A 19,791-nucleotide genomic window follows, 5' to 3' on the forward strand; every position below is an offset into this window, starting at 1 on the left:
AAATGGGTGCAGGCAAATCTGACAACAGATGCCAGGGGTGCTGTAACATCAAGGGTATTTATGTGTGGTGAAAAGGTAGGCTGGGAGTTTGACCTTAATTCACCCTGAGATGAGCGCTCCCCTTTGTTCTGACTCCTGGTATACTCCCTAATTCTTACACTACCTTACTGATCGGACCGAGAGATTTTCAAGGTTGGCCTGTTTACTAAATTTGGGAACAAAAACGACAAGGGTGTTTGGGCACCCCTTTCAGCAACGGAAGGGTCCTGCCACATGCCTCCTTCCAGAGTGGTGCTCATCTTTGTGACTTTTTTTAAGCCATTTTTGTGCTCAGAGGAGTCATTTTCCCAGGGTTTTGCCCATGGTAAGTGTCTCTCTTAAGATATGCTTGGTCACTCCCAGAGCATGCTAATCGTTTGGGCAAGCAGACAAGGTCAGGACAGAGCTGCTGTTTTTCCCTTTTTTTTTTTTTTTGGAGGGGGGGGTTCTTTTTCCTAAATATTGCAGTTTATCGCAAGGGTATTGGGCTTAAGGAAAAAAAAAATGTGTGTGTTTAATCAAGCCATTCATTAACACATTGTTTATGTCTAAACTCCTGGCTGCTGTTTCCCATGCCTCATTTTCTCTGACCTGTCCCGCCACAGTAATAAGTGAAATTTTCAGAAAATAGACACAAACCAAAAGAAAGGCAGGAACACTGGTCACAGTCTCATAATGTCACCATCCATACAGAAAACTTTTTTTGGGGTAATTATTTCCCAACAATAAGAAGCAAAACGACTGGGAGCTGGTGGAGTGGCTCAAGTGGCAAATGCCTGAGTTCAAGTCCCACCATAAAAAAAAAAAAAAGCAGCAAAATAAGTTACATTCTCATTAACACAATCAACTGTACAAAATGTTTATTCAAGTTATACTGGAGGAGGGACTTCAACGAATTAAAGGTAGCGATTCCTAGGTCTTTCCCAGAAAGAAAGCTCAGTCTTTGACAATATTCCAAACAGAACTGCAACAAGTTTCTGTGCCAGTTCTCTCTCCTCCCCTTCCCTCCCTTCCTCTTCTCTCCCGAATTCTGAGAAAAAAAATAAAAAGTGGTGCATTCCTACCACATATTAAAGAAATTTCGATTATAACTTTTAAAGCTCAGAACTGGCTTCAAAGAAAAGAATTTATCAAGGAAAGAATTGGATACTCCATTAATCATAAGAGCAATAATTAGGCACTTGAAATTAAACCAGTTTTGACCAGTTCACACATTGCAATAAACACATTTCACATGTGAAATCAAGATTAAAACTTTATTTGTGAATATATTCTTCTCATAATTTGTTTGGATTACAGACATGTACCACCACACTAAGTTCATAACTGGGTTTTCTCATTAAAGTAGGGTTTAAATCCAGATAAAATGTTTTTCCTAATTCATTATTTCTCTCCTTAATCAATATTTACTTGCTGACCAAATCACCATCTGACAAATGTTCATACTGGTTTTCCTGGCTCTTCTCCATCAGGCCATCAGTTGTATAGAAGTTCTACAAATGAGAACAATTTACCATAGTTTATAAATTTTAACATATTTCTTATAAAAAGGAGACAATTTACATGGCTTATAGCTCCATCTTTTGGTGTAAAAACAATACTTCCTTAATCCCACAGGTTTAGAAATTCAAATAACTTGCAGTAATGGAAAATGGGAAATCCAGCAACAAAACACCATAACAGCACTTCAAAACAGTGACCATCAAAGAACAGATAGTGAATTTAAAAATAAATACAACAAATAAGGCTGAAGATGTAAACTCCGTGGTAGATGGCCTGCCTGGCAAGCATAAGGCCTTAGGTTTGATTTCAAGCACCACAAAAAAAAAAGTGAAATAAACACAAACAAACAAATAATAAATAAATAAAAGATGTTTGAATGACTGCCCCATCCTGGGATAGAAAATCTCACAAGCAAAAGGAACAGCCCAACAACTCAACAAATAATAAGTAAAATTACAAGGACATCAAAGGAACAATTAATTTGTAACAATAGGATCAGGATCCAGTCCATTTCTGAAACAAAAGCCTCACTCATTGAGGTTAGCCTGGCCCAAAAGACCAAAAATCGTATGTTCTCCCTCATACTCGGACATTAGATCAAGGGCAAACACAACAAGGGGATTGGACTTTGATCACATGATAAAGCGAGAGATAAAGAAAGGTATGAGGATAGGTAAGACACCCAAAAAACCAGATAGCATTTGTTACCCTCAACGCAGAGAAACTAAAGCAGATACTTTAAAGCAACTGAGGCCAATAGGAGAAGGGGACCAGGAACTAGAGAAAAGGTTAGTTCCAGAAGAATTAACCTAGAAGGCAACACACATGCACATGAAATCAATGCATGTCAACTCCCTGTATAGCTATCCTTATCTCAACTAGCAAAAACCCTTGTTCCTTCCTATTATTGCTTATACTCTCTCTTCAACAAAATTAGAGATAAGGGCAGAATAGTTTCTGCTGGGTAGCGAGGGATAAGGGGAGGTAAGGGAAGGGGGGGGGGCGGTAAGGGGGAAGAAATGACCCAAACATTGTATGCACATATGAATAAAATAAAAATTAAAATAAATAAATAGATAAAAAGCCTCACTCATGTTCTATGTGTCCATTCTTATCCCCCTCTTTTCTATTCTACATACCAACACCAAATTAAATTCCAGAAAGTACCAATTTCTACATGTTCAGAGGAAAATTTTATTGCCTGGGCTCTATTTACATTCTAGCTGGGATTCAGGAGTACTAATATTCAAAGAAGCACCCATTCAAGTTGTTCTTTTACAATTCACACACATTTAGTTTACCTTATTCATTTTTATCTTGTTCTAACAGTGACAATGATGGTCCTTGTAACTTTTTTTTTTTTTTTGCATTACTGGGGCTTGAACTCAGGGCCTACACCTTGAGCTACTCCACCAGCCCTTTTTTGTGATGGGTTTTTTTGAGAGAGGGTCTCGAGAACTATTTGCCTGGGCTGGCTTTGAACCTCAATCCTTTTTAATTTTTTGGTGGTACTGGGATTTGAACTCAGGGCCTTGTGCTTGCTAGGCAAGTCATCTACTACTTGAGCCATAGCTCCAGCCCTTAGGTTGTTATTGTAACAGGATAGATAAGACACTCTGATCCCTCTAGAACATCATCATCTATAACTTAGTTTAAGATTTCATACAGTCTATAGTGCTCCTACCTATCTCTTTATATCCATCTTCTGAATTGTCTAATACTTATGAAAACTCTTCTTCCTATAAGTTTTCTACCCTTTGCAATTAAGGGGAGAAATTTAAATTCTGAAAGGGAAAGAAGGAAGGAAGGGAGGGAGGAAGAGGGAGAGAGGAAGGAGGGGGAGGGGGAGGGAGGAAAGAAAGAAGCTGGAGGAAGTGGCTCAAGCTGTAGAACACCTGCCTCATAAGCACGAAGCCCTAAATTCAAATCACAATATTGCCAAAAAGAAAAAGAAAGAGGTAGAGGCATAGCTCAGTGGTACAGCATGAGCTTCACATGCAAAAGCTCTGGGTTTAATCCCCAGCACTGGAAGAAAGAGAAAAAGAAAGAAAGAGCCAGGCACTGGTGGCTCACATCCGTAATCCTAGCTACTCAGGAGGCAGAGATCAGGAGGATCGGGATTTGAAGCCAGACAGGGCAAATCGTCTGCAAGACCCTATCTCAAAAAAAAACCATCACAAAAAAAAGGGCTGGAGTGGCTCAAGGTGTAGTCCCTAAATTCAAGCCCCAGTACTACAAAAAAAAAAAAAAAAACAAAGAATCCACAAATAAGGTATTTCCAGCTTCTTTCACATCACAGCTGATGTAATACTTCAGGCAATTCAGTAAGAAAGCTGAAGGATAAACTGGTGGCTCAAGTGGTAGAGCATCTGCCTAGCAAGTGCAAAGCCTAAGTTGAAACCCCAATATCACCAAAAAAAAAAAAAAAAAAAAAAAAGCAGCATGTGAATTAAGGCTAAGCAACATGCAAGAGCTACTGATCAAGAAAGCTGAAAAGTGATATAGTACAGAAGATTTACTTCACTATTGCATTATCCTAAACAAGTTCATCAATTTTCTATGTTCATAATATTTTGGTTTATGTTACCACAGCTAGGTATAAACTGATGAACAAATATGAAATAACTGCTAAGGTGATAAAATAGTAACATATTTCCAAGTTAAGAAAACTAAATCACTACAATCCTATAACATTTCTCAGGTTTATAAGTAGAACCAATTCATACATATGGTAACTGCAAAGCAGAATTTTTATTCAACTAGTAAATAAATTTTCTCTTTGTTCATTTATGTTATTTTTTTTATAATTTAAAATTAGAAGAAATTACAAAAGTCATGAAATATTAATCCTTACAAATACTTAGAAGTAATTCAACATTGGATCTACTGTAGCCCTCACGGTCTAGTATATTATATATATGATACTTCTGGTTTCCTGTTCATATTTCATATTTGCTACTCAAACATTACATACCATATTCTTTAAAATCCAAGAAGAGGGTTTATCCTGTGGAATATATTGTAATAACTATAATATCTTCTTCTGCTGGCGCCCATAGCTCATGCATGTAATCCTAGCCACTCAGGGGACAGAGATCGGAGGATCTGCTTTTTTTCAACTAAATGTTATAGCTTAGTGAGGAAATGTGAAGCTTAAAGCAAAGAACATAGCAACTGTGTGCTTTTAATCAAGTTATTTATTAGTACAATATTCACCTCTGAATTCCTGACTCCTATTTCCCAGGTTTCATTTTCCCTATCTATTCTGTTTGAAGGAGGCTGAGGGAGGAGGATCCTGAGTTCAAAACTAACCTGGACTATACAGTGAGACCCTGCTACCAAAAAAAAAAAAAAAAAAACTAACATAAAGCAGGTGTTAAATTACTATTTGTTGAATAAATACATAATAATAATAATAATAAGAGATGATAAGATATCAAAAGAGAAGTCAGTCCTGGGCACTGGTGGCTCACACCTATAATCCTAATCACTCAGGAAGCAGAGATTAGGAAGAATGCGGTTAGAAGATGGACCTAATCTCAAAAATACCCAACACAAAACAGGGCTGGTGGAGTGGCTCAAGTGGTAGAGTGTCTACCAAGAAATAGTGAAGCCCTGAGTTCAAACTCCAGTAACTGCCAAAAAAAAAAGAAGAGTCAGCTACCTGGACACTAGCTACTTGGGAGGCTAAAACTGGGAGGATTATGGTTTGAGACCAGCCAGGGCAAATAGTTTGTGAGATCCCCATCTCCAAAAACTAACCAGAGCAAAATGGACTGGATGTGTGGCTCACTCAATAGAGTGCCTTCCTGCTTTGCAAGTGCAATGTCCTGAGTTCAAACCCCAACTCCACCACAAAATTTTAAAAGGTAGTAAGCTGTCTAAAGTGAGATGCACAAGGATTAAATTTTTGGAAAAAAACAAACACCATTTAGCTGGTATCTGCTAGTATGAGGATACATGTATCTGAGACATGCAGACCAGTTACTCTGTCATGGCCAAAATTCTGGTAACTTCAAATTTTCAAAGATGATAATAAGTGAAGTACATTTCTGGACCCTGTCACTTCCTGGTTTACAGTTTCCTAAATACTCACTAACAGGCCTGGGCAGTCCCTCTCCAGTGTCCTCAGCTCCTCTCCTTCCTCCAACTTGGTAATCGCCTGTGATCTGGCAATACCATACCCTGTGAATGGCATAGGTCAGGTAGATTGAGGTTCAGGCCTTCAAAGGCAGACAAGTCTATCTAGTAAACAAGTAAACCTGGCATCTCACTAAGGAGAAAGGAATATAAATGCTCTTTCTAGTGTACCAAAGACCTCAGTCAGCCTTGAGTCCTGAATCTTATACCTTCAACCATACTCTCTACAAAGAAACCATCTGCCACCAGCAGGTGAAGAGGAAATAAATTTTATTTGAAGGTACAAATTACACACCACTTACCCACTGAGATGAGGCAGCTATAGTCCTTCAGCATCATGTCCCTGCACAGGGTCCTCTGAGCAGAATCCAGATGCTGCCACTTGTCCTGAGAGAAGGCCACAGCTACATCCCTGAATGACACTGATCACTAGAACAGACATTTGTGGTCATTCTACAGAGATGAGTACTGGGCAGCAACCAACTTTTAGGATCTAACATATTGCCCTGTCGACTGCTTAGCGTTGAGGGGAAAATGCTACACAGGATGACTATCATTAGTATTATACACTGGGAGAAGTGAGAAATCATATAATAAGGACTCGGCCAGTGTTTTAATTTTTCTTTCTTTTTTTTTTTGGCGGTACTGGTGTTTGAACTCAGGGCCTCATGATTGTTATGCAGGTACTCTACCATTTGAGCCACTCTGTCAGCCATATTTTGTATTAGGTATTTTCGAGATAGTGTCTTGAACTATTTGCCCTGCTGGTTTCGAACCTCTGTTCTACTGATATCTGTCTCCCGAGGACCTAGGATTACAGGCATATGCCACAGGCGCCCAGCATGTTTTAATTTCTTAATTCACATGAAGAATATATGAAGTATTACCAATGTGCCAAAAACTATCCATGTTTCTGAAGGTAAAAAGATAAATAATAACTGCAGTCAAGAATAATCTAATCAGAAACATATTTAAACATAAATATACACATGAATTAAGAAGCAAGGCTAGTAGGTGGTTGCAAAGAGAAAAAAAGGTAAGTTCTGTTTGTATTATCAGGTGAGTTTCACTAAAGAGTAAAGCTTTGAGTCTTAATAAATATACCCCTTTTTTTTGCAGTACCAGGGCTTGAACCCAGGGCCTACACCTTAAGCCACTCCACCAGCCCTTTTTGTGTTAGGTTTTTTCGAGACAGGGTCTCATGAACTATTTGCCTAGGCTTTGAACTGGGATCCTCATGATCTCTGCTTCATGAGTAGCTAGGATTACAGGCGTGAATCACCAGTACCAGACAAATCATGTATTGTTTGTAGATATAAGCCAACTACATAAACAAAGGCATAGAGTTGTAAAAATACTTGGTAAATTCATAGAAGTACGAGATACGAAGTTGAGATGAATTAAGATAAAGACTCACAGACATAATCAAGAGCAAAATTCTTAACTGGGGACATGGCCTGTAGCTTAAGGGTTCCAAAATATTTAACCATTTACCCTTTAATTAAAATTTAAGTATTCACACAGCATAGCTATTTATACAGCTATACTTACATAAACTCTCTCTTCTCTTTTTTGACAGCACTGGGGTTTTAACTTGGGGCTTCATGCTTGCTAGGCAGGCATTCTACCACTTGAGCCACACTTCTAGCCCTGAAATCTCATTTTTTAATACAAACACTTGCATACATATATGCATACTGTTCCCACATTCCAATACCTTTTCTTGGACACTCCTAGGAGTGTTCTCAGGGTGCCATCCAATGTGATAGCTGCTGACCACATGGTTGACTGAGCACTGGAAGTGTGACAAGGACAAACTGAAGTGTGCTATAAAGTACACACAGAATTCAGCGACTGAGAACAAAAAATGTAAACAGGATAGTACAGTAACAGCATACTGTCACCACAAAAAAAAAAGTGAAAATCTTATTCATGGTCTTTTAAAATATTGATTACATACTGAAATTATACTTTAGATATGCTGTATATTTAAATTTATTTATATTTATATTTAATAATAAAACCAATTTTTTCAATATTTTCTATTTACTTTTTCACCTTTTTTTTTTTCCTGCAGTACTGGGGCTTGAACTCAGGGCCTACACCTTGAGCCACTCCACCAGCCCTTTTTTGTGATGGGTTTTATGAAGATAGGGTCTTGTGAATATTTGCCCCAGTTGACTTCGATCCTCGATCCTCCTGATCTCTGCCTCCTGAGTAGCTAGGATTACAGGCGTGAGTTACTTTCGCCAGCAGTATTGGGGTTTGAACTCAGGCCTCATGCTTGCTAGGCAGGCTACCACCTGAACCATACCTCCAGCTAGTTTTTTATATATATTTTTTTAATGTAACTACCAGATCATTTAAAATTACATATGTGTCATGGATTACATTTATGCTGGTAAGTGATAATCTAGAAAGATAGTGGAGAATGGTTTAGGTGGAAAAAAGGCAAAGATCAGGATGAGAGTTGACCATCTAATTCAGGTATTAATAATGGGGTTATAGAATAGAGATTTGATCCACCAGAAAAAGCTCCAAGAAAATCAAGTTTCAATTCATTGTACAGAAGGAAGGATAAGGAGATTACCTGCCAGGGATTGTTTTGGAGGTTTTTTTGAGATAGGGTCGTGCTATGTAGTTCAGGTTGGCCTCAAACTGTGGATCCTCCTGCCTCAACTTCCGAATACTGGGATTACAGGTATATATAACCAGTCCTCCTCCCAGGGATTCTTTACTAGCATCTAGATAAATCCAGGTACTATATACAAGGAATAGGAAGAAGAAAAGAAAAGCTGGGCAGAAGGTAAGAGTTAAAGAGGTCTTAACATGCTATACCTGAAGTATCTATGGAGAAGGTGGAGATCTCTGGGTCACAGAGGGTCATATTTGGGAGAGATGCCTAAGACAGAGGGGAGAACCTGGGGAGTCACTGGAACCTTGATGATGAGTCAGATGCTCCCAAGAAAGACAATGGGGGAGGAGGCAAAAGTACAAATACAAGGTCTGAGGGACGCACAGAAGACTGGAGAATGGACCTTTCTCTGAAAGGTAAAAATAAAATTAGCAGCCTATACCAAACAGAAAGTTATTCTTATGAGAAAATGAAGAAGTAGAGATGTTCTGCAAAAAGCAAGGAATTAACAAAGTAACAGAACATGGAAAAAATAAAATCACAGGAAGAAATAAAAGGAAATTTGCTTTTAATTCTACGTGTTCCTCTTACATATTTGACTAGAAAACTGCTTAAAGAAAGAACTGACTTCAAGCCGGGTGCCAGTGGCTCAAGCTTATAACCCTAGTTACTTGTAAAGCTGAGATCGAGATGATCGAGATTCAAGGCCAGCCCAGGCAAATAGTTTGAGAGACCCCAGAACCAAAAAGAACCAGAGAAAAATGGAATGGAGATGTGACTCAAGCAGTCGAGTGCTTGCTTTGTTAAGCATGAAACCTGAGTACAAACCCCAGTCCCACAAAGAAAAAGGGAAAAAAATCCTCAATAAGATACCACTTCACATTCACTAGGATGGTTAAAATGTAAATACACAAGTGTTACCAAGGATATAGGGAAGTTGGAACTCTCATACACCACTACTGGAAAAGTACACTCATCCTGGAAAACAGCTGCACCGTTCCTCAAGATGCTAAAAATAGAGTTGCCACATGAGGAAGTAAATCCACTTCTAGGAACACAGCCAATAGAACTGAAAGTACCTGTCTACACAAAGCCTCGTGCACAGATGCTTACAGCAGTGTCATTATTTTATGCTTTGTTGTCACTGGGACCAAACACAGGCTCTTGTATATGCTATGCATGGATTCTACCACACAGCTGTAGCTCTGTGGCCCCAGGCCACACAGCAGCATTACTGATGGCCCAAAAAAGTAGAAATAACCAAATGGCCATAAACTGATGACTGAATAAACAAAGTGTGGCATGTTCATAAGATGGAGTATTATTTGACCATAAAGAAAAGGATGTTAGACATGATGGTGCATTCCCTTAACATAGTACTCGTAGGCCAGGCACCAGTGGCTCATGCCTATAATCCTAGCTACTCAGGAAGCAGAGATCAGGACTGTGGTTCAAAGCCAGCCCAGGAAAATCCTCCTTGAGACCCCATCTTGAAAAGCACATCACAAAAGCGAGCTGGTGGAGTGGCTCAAGGTGTAGTCCTTGAGTTCAAATCCAGTACCAAAAAAAAAAAAGGCAAAACAAAAATACCCCTAGTACTTGAGAAGTTGAAGGAGGAGGACTGCAAGTTCAAGGTCAGCCTGGGCTACCTAGTGAGATCCTGTCTTTAAAGAAAGGAGGAGGAATGATATATGATGCATGCTTTGACAAGAGTGAACCTTGAAAACAGTTTGCTAAAGGAAAGACGCCATCCATAAAACGCACATACGTAATGTATTACTCTATTTGTCCAGAAATGAAATGTCCAGAACAGGCAAATCCACAGAGACAGAAAGAAAGTTAATGCTGCCAAGGGGTAGGGAGGGGAAAAGAATGACTGCTCATGAGTATAGTACTTCTTTTGAGGTTGACGAAAATGTTCTAGAATTAATGTTGATAAATGCATAACTCTGAATATACTGAAATATATACTTTGAAAGGATTCAAGCTGTTATTTTTGAAAATGTTCTAAAGGGCTAACAGACTGGCTCAGGTGGTAGAGCACTTGCCAAGCAAGCGTGAGGCCCTGAATTTAAACCCAACAAAATAAAATAAAATGTTCTGAGGAAAATAAAACAATGCTCTTAAGAGCAAAAACATCAAAATATTGAGCCATCAAAATTAACATAAAATTTTAAGGCAATTTCACATAGCAAAGTCAGTATTTTGGGATGTAGTTTTGAAAAAGTAGAAGAGATCCACAGGACATAATTTTTTAATTAAAAGAGAAAAAAAGGGGTTGGGAACATACCTCAGTAGTACAGCATTTGCCTAGCACATGTGAGGTCCTGAATTCAATCCTCAGTACTGTTAAAAAAAAAAAAAAAAAAAAAAGACAAAGGAGTGAAAAAGGTATGTACAAAACAAAAAGTTAAAGGGGATCTGCCTTGTTAGAAATTACTCTAGCTACATATAACTAGAATCTTGCTAGATATTAGCTTCTCTAGTCAAAAGAAAAATACAGCCAGGCACTAGTGGCTCACACCTGTCATTCTAGCTAAAGATTAGGAGGATCACAGTTTGAGGCCAGCCTGGCAAAAAACAAGACTCTACCTCAAAAACTACACAACATGAAAGAGGGCTTGGTGCAGTGGCTCAAGTGGTAGAGTGCCTGCCTAGCAAACATGAGGCCCTGAGTCCAAACTCCAGTACTGCAAAAAAGAAAAAGAAAAATATGTCACAAGAGAAAATAATGTCCTAACTAGGTTCAAATACATAGAAAGTATCTTAATATATGATAATGCCACAATTTCAACTGAATAAGGAAAAGGATGATTGATTTGTTAAATGAAGTTGACATAATTATGAGGTTATTTGTAATAGATGAATAAATAATAAACTAGAGCTCACACTTTATAAAACATGTACTTGACTAAGTACAAAACACAAAAGAAGAAGAAACTTAAGTAATAAAATATTAAGTCTATTATAAAAAGGTAGGGGCCAGGCACCGTGGCTCACCCTGTAATCCCAGCTGCTCAGGAGGCAGAGAGCAGGAGGATCACAGTTCAAAGCCAGCCCAGCAAACATTTCCGCAAGACCCTATCTGGAAAATACCCAATACAAAAAAGGGCTGGCAGAGTGGCTCAAGTGGGAGAGCACCCGCCTAGCAAATGTGGGGCCCTGAGTTCAAGTTCTAGTATCACCAAAAAAGACCCATCATATGAAATGTCACAAACTTAAACATGAAAACTAAAACAATTCAAGCTTTTAGAAGGAAACAGAATTCTTTTACGATTTTGGGATAGGCTAAGATTAAAAAAAAAAAAAACCCACAGGACACAAAAAGCACTAACCATAAAACAAAATATCAAGTTGGACTTCATTATGGTCTTCATTAAAATTCAGAAGACACTGGGAATGATGAAGCACACCTGTAATCCTAACACTTAGGAGGCTAAGGCAGGAGGATGGCAAGTTTGAAGCCAGCCAGAGCTACGCAGAAAATTCCAGGCCAGTGTGGGCTAAACAGTAAGACCATATATCAAAAGACAATTCAGAAGAAACCCTGAACTCAAAGAAGCTATCTGCAATACAAATATCTGACAAAGGACTCATATCAAAACAAAGAAAGAATTCCTACAAGTTAATACAGCAGAGACAAACTATCCAATTTTTTTCATTTTATCTTATTTTTGGTGGTACTGGGGTCTGAACTCTGCATTTCTACCCCTTGAGTCATACTTTCAGTCCTTTTTTTTGTAGTACTGGGCTTGAACTCAGGGCCTACACACTGACCACTCCACCAGCCCTTTTTTTTTGACAAGTTTTTTCAAGATAGGGTCTCCTGAACTATTTGCCTGGGCTGGCTTGGAACTACGATCCTCCTGATCTCTGCCTCCTGAGTAGCTAGGATTATAGACATGAACCGCCAGCTCCCACCTAGTTCTATCTATCTGTCTGTCTGTTTGTCTGTCTATCTATCTGGTGCTGGGGATGGAACTAAGACCTCTTTTGTGCTAAGCATGTGCTCTACTACTGAGCCACACCCCAGCCCTAATTACTTTTAATGGACAAGACTAAAACACGCAGTTCAGAAAACAATAATGGGGGCTGTGGTGTGGTTCAAGTAGTAAAGCCCTACCTAGTGAGTGCAAGGCCGAGTTCAAGCCCTAGTACAGGAGAAAAAAAAAAAGTGTGGTGGTGTAGGCCTACGATCCCAGCACTCAAGAGGCTGAGGCAAGAAGACAGCAAGTTGGAGACCAGCCTAGGCTACATAACAAAATCCCGTCTCAAAAAATTCAAACAAGAGCTGGCGGAGTGGCTCAAGTGGTAAAGCACCTGCCTAGCAAATGTGAAGTCCTGAGTTCAAACCCCAGTCTTGCCCAAAAAAATCAAAATGGTTAAGAAACATGAAAAACATGATTATCATCACTAATCACCAGAAAAATGAAATTAAAACCACAATGAGACACCACTACACTCACCAACCTAATACTCAAAAGGAGAAGCATGCATATGTGCTATGACCCATCAGTTCCACTCCTGGATTTTTATCCCTCAGAATCACATGCATATGTAAGCCAAAAGCATGTACAAAAGTCAAAATTAGAAAGAGCCCCAAGGTATATCCAGAGCAGAACGGATAACTGTGGTATATTCACACAAGAATAAAAGAGCTAAGAACTGCTGTATATAACATGAGTGATCTCACACAATGTTCAGTTAAAGAAGACAGAGGACTGGAGCTGTAACTCAGAGTATAGCGCCTGCTATGCAAGTGTGAAACCCTGAGTTTAAACCCAATTCCACCAAAAAAAAAAAAAATTTAAGTCAGGCACCGGTGGCTCACACCTGTAATCCCAGCTACTTGGGAAGCTAAGCTCAGGAAGATCAAGGTTTGAGGACAGCCTCAGCAAATAGTTCAAGAGACCATATCTCCAAACTAACCAGAGCAAAATGGACTGTTGGTGCAGCCGAAGCAATAGGACACCTGCATTACAAGCATAAAGCCTTGAGTTCAAACCCCAGTCACACCAAAAAAATAAACAGAAAAAAACACAAAGCAGCCTTTGGTGGTGTGGAAAATGTCCCTTACTTTGAGCAGGGTGGTAACTACCCAAGGGTGTAAGCATATGAAAATTGATCAAGCTGTACACTTAGGATTTATGTACTTTACCCTAACTTCAAAAAAAAAAAAAAGAAAGAAAGAAAGAAAGAAAGAAAGAAACCAGGCGCTGATGGCTTACACCTGTAATCCTAGCTACTCAAGAGGCAGAGAACAGGAGGATCAAGGTTTGAGGCCAGCCTAGGCAAACAGTCTGCAAAACACTGTCTCAAAAATACCCAACACAAAGAAGGGCTGGAACAGTAGCTCCAGTGGTAGAGCACCTGCCTAGCAAGCACTGAGTTCAAACTCCAGTATTGCCACAACAATAAGTAAATAAATAAATGTGAACAATTTGAAAGTCATAAGAGTAGATCACGAATGAGACGTGTAAGAAGCAGGTAAAGGAGGGGCAGATAAGGATAGCAGTGAGGATTAATGCTGCGTTTGTCACTTGGATGACAGTCTGGTGATTAAACTCCAGTGAAAATAAGGGCTGAGGGCTATAAATAACAAATTTGGACCTGAAAAGTCTGTAAGCTAAGAGATGTCCAGCAGACTTGGTCACTAGGGTTTAAAGTAGGGCAGAGGTCAGACTAGAGAGCTAGAATCAAATGTTCCAGCAAACAGTGTATTCCCAGTGAGGAGAGATCAGTAAGACTGAACAGTGAGGACAGTAAAGAATGGACCCTGGACAGGAAGAGGAAGAAGACAGAACAGTAACTACAAAGGGAGAAATAGACCAGAAACCAACCAAGACATTCCAAGAAGAGACTGCACAATGAACATCCACTGGATAGAATGCTCAACCAAAGCAAGCACTACAGTATCTAAGACATTTTCCATAATAAGGTTACTAGTCTCCCTTACATATGCAGCAAGTGACATGGTTTCAAAATGGAAAGGTAAGTGTGGAGACATCTGTCAGAAAAATACAACTTTAACCATTTAACTTTAACCTACATGCTGTAGAGTTTGTGTAAAGGTGATACAACCCATTCTTTCTTGCAAATATCCCAGGGAGGGCTCTTCAGAACCAAGGTGTTTTGGCCCTTAGAAACCTGTACTGCCTGAGTTCTTTGTCACAAGGGGCTCTGCTTCCCCCTGAGCAGTGATAACAGGCAGCAGGCTGTCCTGATGTCCAGTCCTCAGTGGAAGACCACTTAACTACATTATCTTTTTCTGGAAGACCCAGAAAAGAACACTGGACTTCACTACCAAGAACCCTTAACATCTCATGAGGAATTCCTGATGATGGTTTTTTTTTTTTTTTTTTTTTTTTGTGGTACTGAGGTATGAATTCAGGGCCTACCCCTTGAGCCACTCCACCAGCCCTTTTTAGTGAAGGGTTTTTTTGAGACAGGGTCTGGCAAACTATTTACCCTCACTGGCTTGGAAGCTCGATCCTCCTGAACTCTGCTCCTGATTAGCGAGAAGCCACCATCGCCTAACTCTGAAGATTAATTTTAATGGCCAGGTAACAAAAAATAACTGTACTTTGCTATTACCTCAACAAAATCAGCCGGTGGCTCACACCTGTAATCCTAGCTACTCAGAAGGCAGAGATCAGGAAGATCGTGGTTCTAAGCCAGCTCAGGCAAAAAGTTCCAGGAGACCCTATCTGGAAAAACCCTTCACAAAATAGGGCTGGTGGAGTGGCTCAAGGTGAAGGTCCTGAGTTCAAGCCCCAGTACTGCAAAAAAAAAAAAAAGAAAATCAAATTCTCTGAAAGATAATGGAACCTACCTATTTCTGCACACCATTTTGTGCTGATATTGATTTGTTTTTGTATATCTTCTCTGACAGCGATTTTCATTTATTTGTACATTTCCAATCTAACCTAAGATATTGTAAACAAAGTTGGGAATAAAAACAACTCACCTGAGATCTGTTCATTTTCTGGTACTCTAGAGAACATGTAGAAAACTAGGAATGTGGAACTGGAAGAGAAGAATGGATCACAAGAGGTCTGACCTGCATTGCCCCTCTTGGATTTTTCTGCCTAACAAAGCTCAATATACCAGCTGAATAAAATGTCCTTCTGTAGGACAGGGTCCTTTGGCCTTAACGATCTTGGCAATACTTTCAGTATTGCAGAAACTGGTTTTGACTTAACTATGTCAGAAATTCTGACTACTGGCTTAGACACTAATGAATAGGATGACTTAGACATTCACCCTCTGGAGCTAAAAAGCTTTCCTCTTTCACATTAGCAGAAAGAGATAATTCAGGAAGCTCTTTCCTGCACTACTTTCCCAGTGTGTACATCAGGGTAGAGGAAGCACCCACATAGCTCATTCCTGCCAGGGTAAAGGATGTAGTATAGGAACTCTCGGGATCTGGAAAGAGAGGACAACGTGAAAGGAATCAAAGGCTGTTAAGAGGGTTTAACAGGATTTTCTTGGCAGTAAGTGATATTTTCCCCTTAGACCAGGTTCTCTCACACCCTCAAAAGAAGTGACATTCCTAGGTAGACAACCCCTGACCCTGAGCCCCAACTCACTTCTCTTCTGAAACTTGGCACAAACTTCTGGTTGTCTCAATTTGGGGTGGCTTGTGGAGCACAAGGTTCTAACCATGCAAATGTAGAGTCCACTCTTGGTCAACAGTGTCCAGCAGGCTCCATCTTAGGGAAAGCCAACCCCTCCAACCCCCGCAAAGTGGAGTTCTTCACGCCTGGAGGAGCTGGTCCACATTTAAAGTCTAACGACTTGGTCAGGACAGGTGCGCCATCCACGTGCCCATAATGCCCTATTTTTTTGCCTGTCACAGCGAGAACCATTTTGTTCTTAGGAACCAGAATGCTGGCTAGGGGACAAAATCATTTTAGCTGGAACCTACATCAGGGACCTAATCTTGGAACTCCTTGCGCCCCTGAATGTCGGGCAAGCTGGGCAGCTCAGACCAAACCCAGAGCCCTCCATTATGAAATGAGATCTAAGAGCCCTGAATAGACGCCACAGCCTGGAACTACAATGCCCCAAGGTAAAATGGCGTCCACGCTGCACTTGAAACCGTGTCCCGGGCTGGGTTCCCAGTCACAGGCGGAGTGCGCGCCGCGCCCACGGCCACGCCGCAGCGAGCGAGAGTTTCCGGCATTCCCCGCTAGGGCGCGCACGCCCTCGGCATGGGGCGGCGCTGCCGCTGCTCTCCGGAGCCCCGCCCTTCTCGCGCGTCCTCTCGTTGGCGCCAAAAGGGCCGCACGGAGCCGCCAGCCGTAGCCGCCTACACACTGCCTTGCCGCTTGTCCTCTCCGCACACCCCACCCTACCCGGCCGGAAACGAACTGCGCACGCGCGCCGCCTGTGTTCCCGTCGTGCTCCGCGGCGGGACTCTCGCCCCGAGAGCGCGGTGGAGTCCGAATGCGACTACCGTTAGGAAAAGGGGCGCCGGCGTCCGCTGGAGTTTGGAGCGCACGTGCGGAAGGGGCAGCCGAGCCGCACAGTACTGGTCACAGTGATAATGCTATCTTCACAAAACTACTTGCAATACACAAAATTTGTAGATGAATAAAAATGCATGAAGAAAATGGCTGGGGGTGTGGATTGAGTGATAGGTGCTTACCTAGCAATCGCGAGGATCTGGTTTCCAAACCCGACACCGCAAAAAGTAGAATGAAAGGAAACTTAATTGTCACACACAGTCTCATTTCCCTTAGATAATTTTAACAAAAACACGATTTAAAGAGTATAACTAATATAGCATGTTCTATGAAAATGATAGAAACATTTTCTTGGTTAACTTAACTGCAAATTTGTGGCCTTAGTTCACTGGTAGAGAGAGCTTGCCTAGCATGTACAGAGCCTTGGGTTTAATTCCCAGCAGCACAAAAAAGTTAATAATAGAAATTAAATTTTGATGCTAGGTGCCATTGGCTCATCCCTGTAATCCTAGCTACTCAGGAGGCAGAGATCAGGAGGACTGAGGTTCAAAGCCAGCCCTGGGCAAATAGTTCATGAGACCCTATCTTTTTTTTGGGGGGGGGAGTGAAGTAGAATATCTTTATCGAAGGAAGAGGAGTCACCCATTTTACCAGGTGAGGGAAGGGAAGAGGAAGCCATGAGACCATATCTTGAAAAAAAAAAAAAAATCATGAAACAAGGGGCCCTGAATTCAAACCCCAGTGATGCACAGATGACACTAGCAGGAATTTCAGGTGCTCAGGGTTCTTGAGCCCACTCTGAGAATGAAAGCACCAGTGGACTCTGCAGCAGAGGTCGGGAAGATTTTATTTGTAGAGAAGAGAAAGACTGCATAGTGGGGAATTTGGAGGGATGGAAACTGGTGGTCCCATGGGTCAGGGTGGGGATTGGGTTTTATAGCCTTTTTCTTTGTGTGTTGCCTGAGGGCAGAGATGCCCGTCAGATGCAGACAGGTGTTTCCTGGAAAGGAGAAGTGTCTCCTTGATCTCCCTCGGTCAGTCCTTCACCAGTACTGCCCACCCCCCAGAAAAAAACACACATTAGGAGGGGTGACCACAGGAGTCCAAGGAGGCCAACCAAGGATGCAAGCTGCATCAAGGTGAGCTCTTGGTGAGCAGACGTATCAGCAGTAACAACTCCATCTGACCTCTGTACTGACACAAGTGAATATAGCTCTAGCAGCATAAACCTGAGGCTTAAGGATGGTTCTAGCCTCCCATTAAAATGCCTGTCAAGGCCAGGCCTAGTGGTACACCCCTGTAATCCCAGCACTCTGAAGCAAGAGGGTCACAAGTTTGAGGCCAGCCTGCGCTATAAAGTAAGACCCTCTCTCAAGACACTTTGAGCCACTCCACGAAGCCCTTTTTTGTGATGGTTTTTTCAAGATAGGGTCTTGTGAACTATTTGCCTGGGCTGGCTTTGAACTGTGATTCTCCTGATCTCTGTGTCCTGAGTATCTAGGATTTCAGGCCTGAGACACACCAAGAGTGGCTTAATTAAATATTTTTGAATTAAATATATCTTGTTTATCCCTGTCTTTAAAGATCACTTTTATTCTCCTTGAACCCTGGCATGATGAGATGGTTAGCACTTCTGAACCTGCATCCTTCTGTTGGTTCCCTGTCTTAATTTTCATTTGTAAAGAGCTTAACTCCTTCTGTGCTCATCCCTCATCCTCTTTCTTGCCATTACTATTGTCTCTTGTCCTTCCAGCACACACTCTATACCAAAGTAACCTTTAATCATTTCCACTCTTTGCCTCTTCTTCCTTTTAAACCTGCCTAGTGGCCATTTTTGAGGAATCAAAGATAGGGATGCCACCAAAAAACCCCCACTAAATGGCTAACATATCTGGAGACATTGCTGGTTATCACAGCTGGCTTGTGGGGCTAGTGCTACTAGGTTCTGTGGGTAGTGGCCAGTATTCTAGACAAGACAGGCTTTTTGAATGTTCTGTTAACAAAGTCCACTTGAGTTGAATCTGGATATATCCTGTGTTGAACTTAAGATCTCTCACAAAAATAACAAATATTGAAATTCTAGTTGTTTAGGAACCTGTTTCAACAGGTTCTGCTACTTTACAAGTGTCAAGATTACTAATATCTCAAAATTACTAGTGTGAATCACTGAGCATACACAAGTGGCATATGCTTTGATTTGAAATGCTGGAGTTTCCCTTCCTTACTCACTTATTTTCTACTTTTATGTATAAATTGACTTGTTTATATTTCCATATAGACATGTTTGCCAAACTCTCATTTACAAGATGTCTTCATTTGCACTCTTAGCCATGCCATCTCTCTCCCGTACACAGGCACTAAGTTTCGGCTAGGTTTATTGACCTTTCTGGATTTCTTGGCAACAGAAACTAGACAAACTTTCTGGATCTGGAAAGGATCTAAGGTCGATACAGAAACAGAGTATTTAGGAAAGATAAAGTAATGAAAAATCAGAATAAAACAAGTTACCTTTCATGCATTATTTTACATACATTTCAGTATAAAATGCTACCATCTAGGTACTAAAAAAAAATTCAGGAAAATAATAAAGCTGGTTATCTTTTGAGAAAAAAAAAAAAAAAAAACCTAAAATTAAAATGCCTGCTTGAGAAGCTAGGTGTGGTGGTGCACAACTATAATCCCAGCTAGTTGGGAGGCCAGGGCAGGAATATTATAAATTTGAGGCCAACCTGAGCAACATAGCAAGATCCCTGTCTCGAACATAAATAAGTAAATACTGCCTGCCAGGGAAAGCTCAAGGTTGCCAGTATAATTGTTGGTTGTAGCCAATACCTGACGATAGGCCCCAACCTCCCTTTCTTAGAGCACTGCTTTTTTTTTTTAAAGGATTTAGCAATTATGAGTCATTTCTCTGTCCTCTCACAACTGGGAAGTGTCTCCCAGTGAGGCAGGATGGATAGATAAGGAGACAGGGAAATTATATTTTAATCAATATTTAAAAGGCCA

At 40.8% G+C, this 19,791-nt stretch overlaps 1 long non-coding RNA gene across 4 annotated transcripts; it reads right to left on the bottom strand.

The window, feature by feature from the left end:
- Positions 1-1,281: 1,281 nt before the first annotated feature.
- On the bottom strand, positions 1,282-16,493 carry LOC141424843 (uncharacterized). 4 transcript variants are annotated; one of them, XR_012449806.1, is made up of 5 exons: positions 15,907-16,493; positions 15,285-15,343; positions 10,608-10,663; positions 5,985-6,111; positions 1,282-1,532 (listed from the first exon to the last, which is right to left on the bottom strand). It is a non-coding gene; the product is annotated as an uncharacterized lncRNA (long non-coding RNA). The 4 variants fall into 4 exon arrangements; XR_012449807.1 differs by lacking the exon at positions 10,608-10,663; XR_012449804.1 differs by having other exon boundaries at positions 15,285-16,493.
- Between the last annotated feature and the right edge of the window lie 3,298 nt (positions 16,494-19,791).

The sequence above is a fragment of the Castor canadensis genome, chromosome 7 (genome assembly GCF_047511655.1).
Source record: "Castor canadensis chromosome 7, mCasCan1.hap1v2, whole genome shotgun sequence".
Lineage (NCBI taxonomy): Eukaryota > Metazoa > Chordata > Mammalia > Rodentia > Castoridae > Castor > Castor canadensis.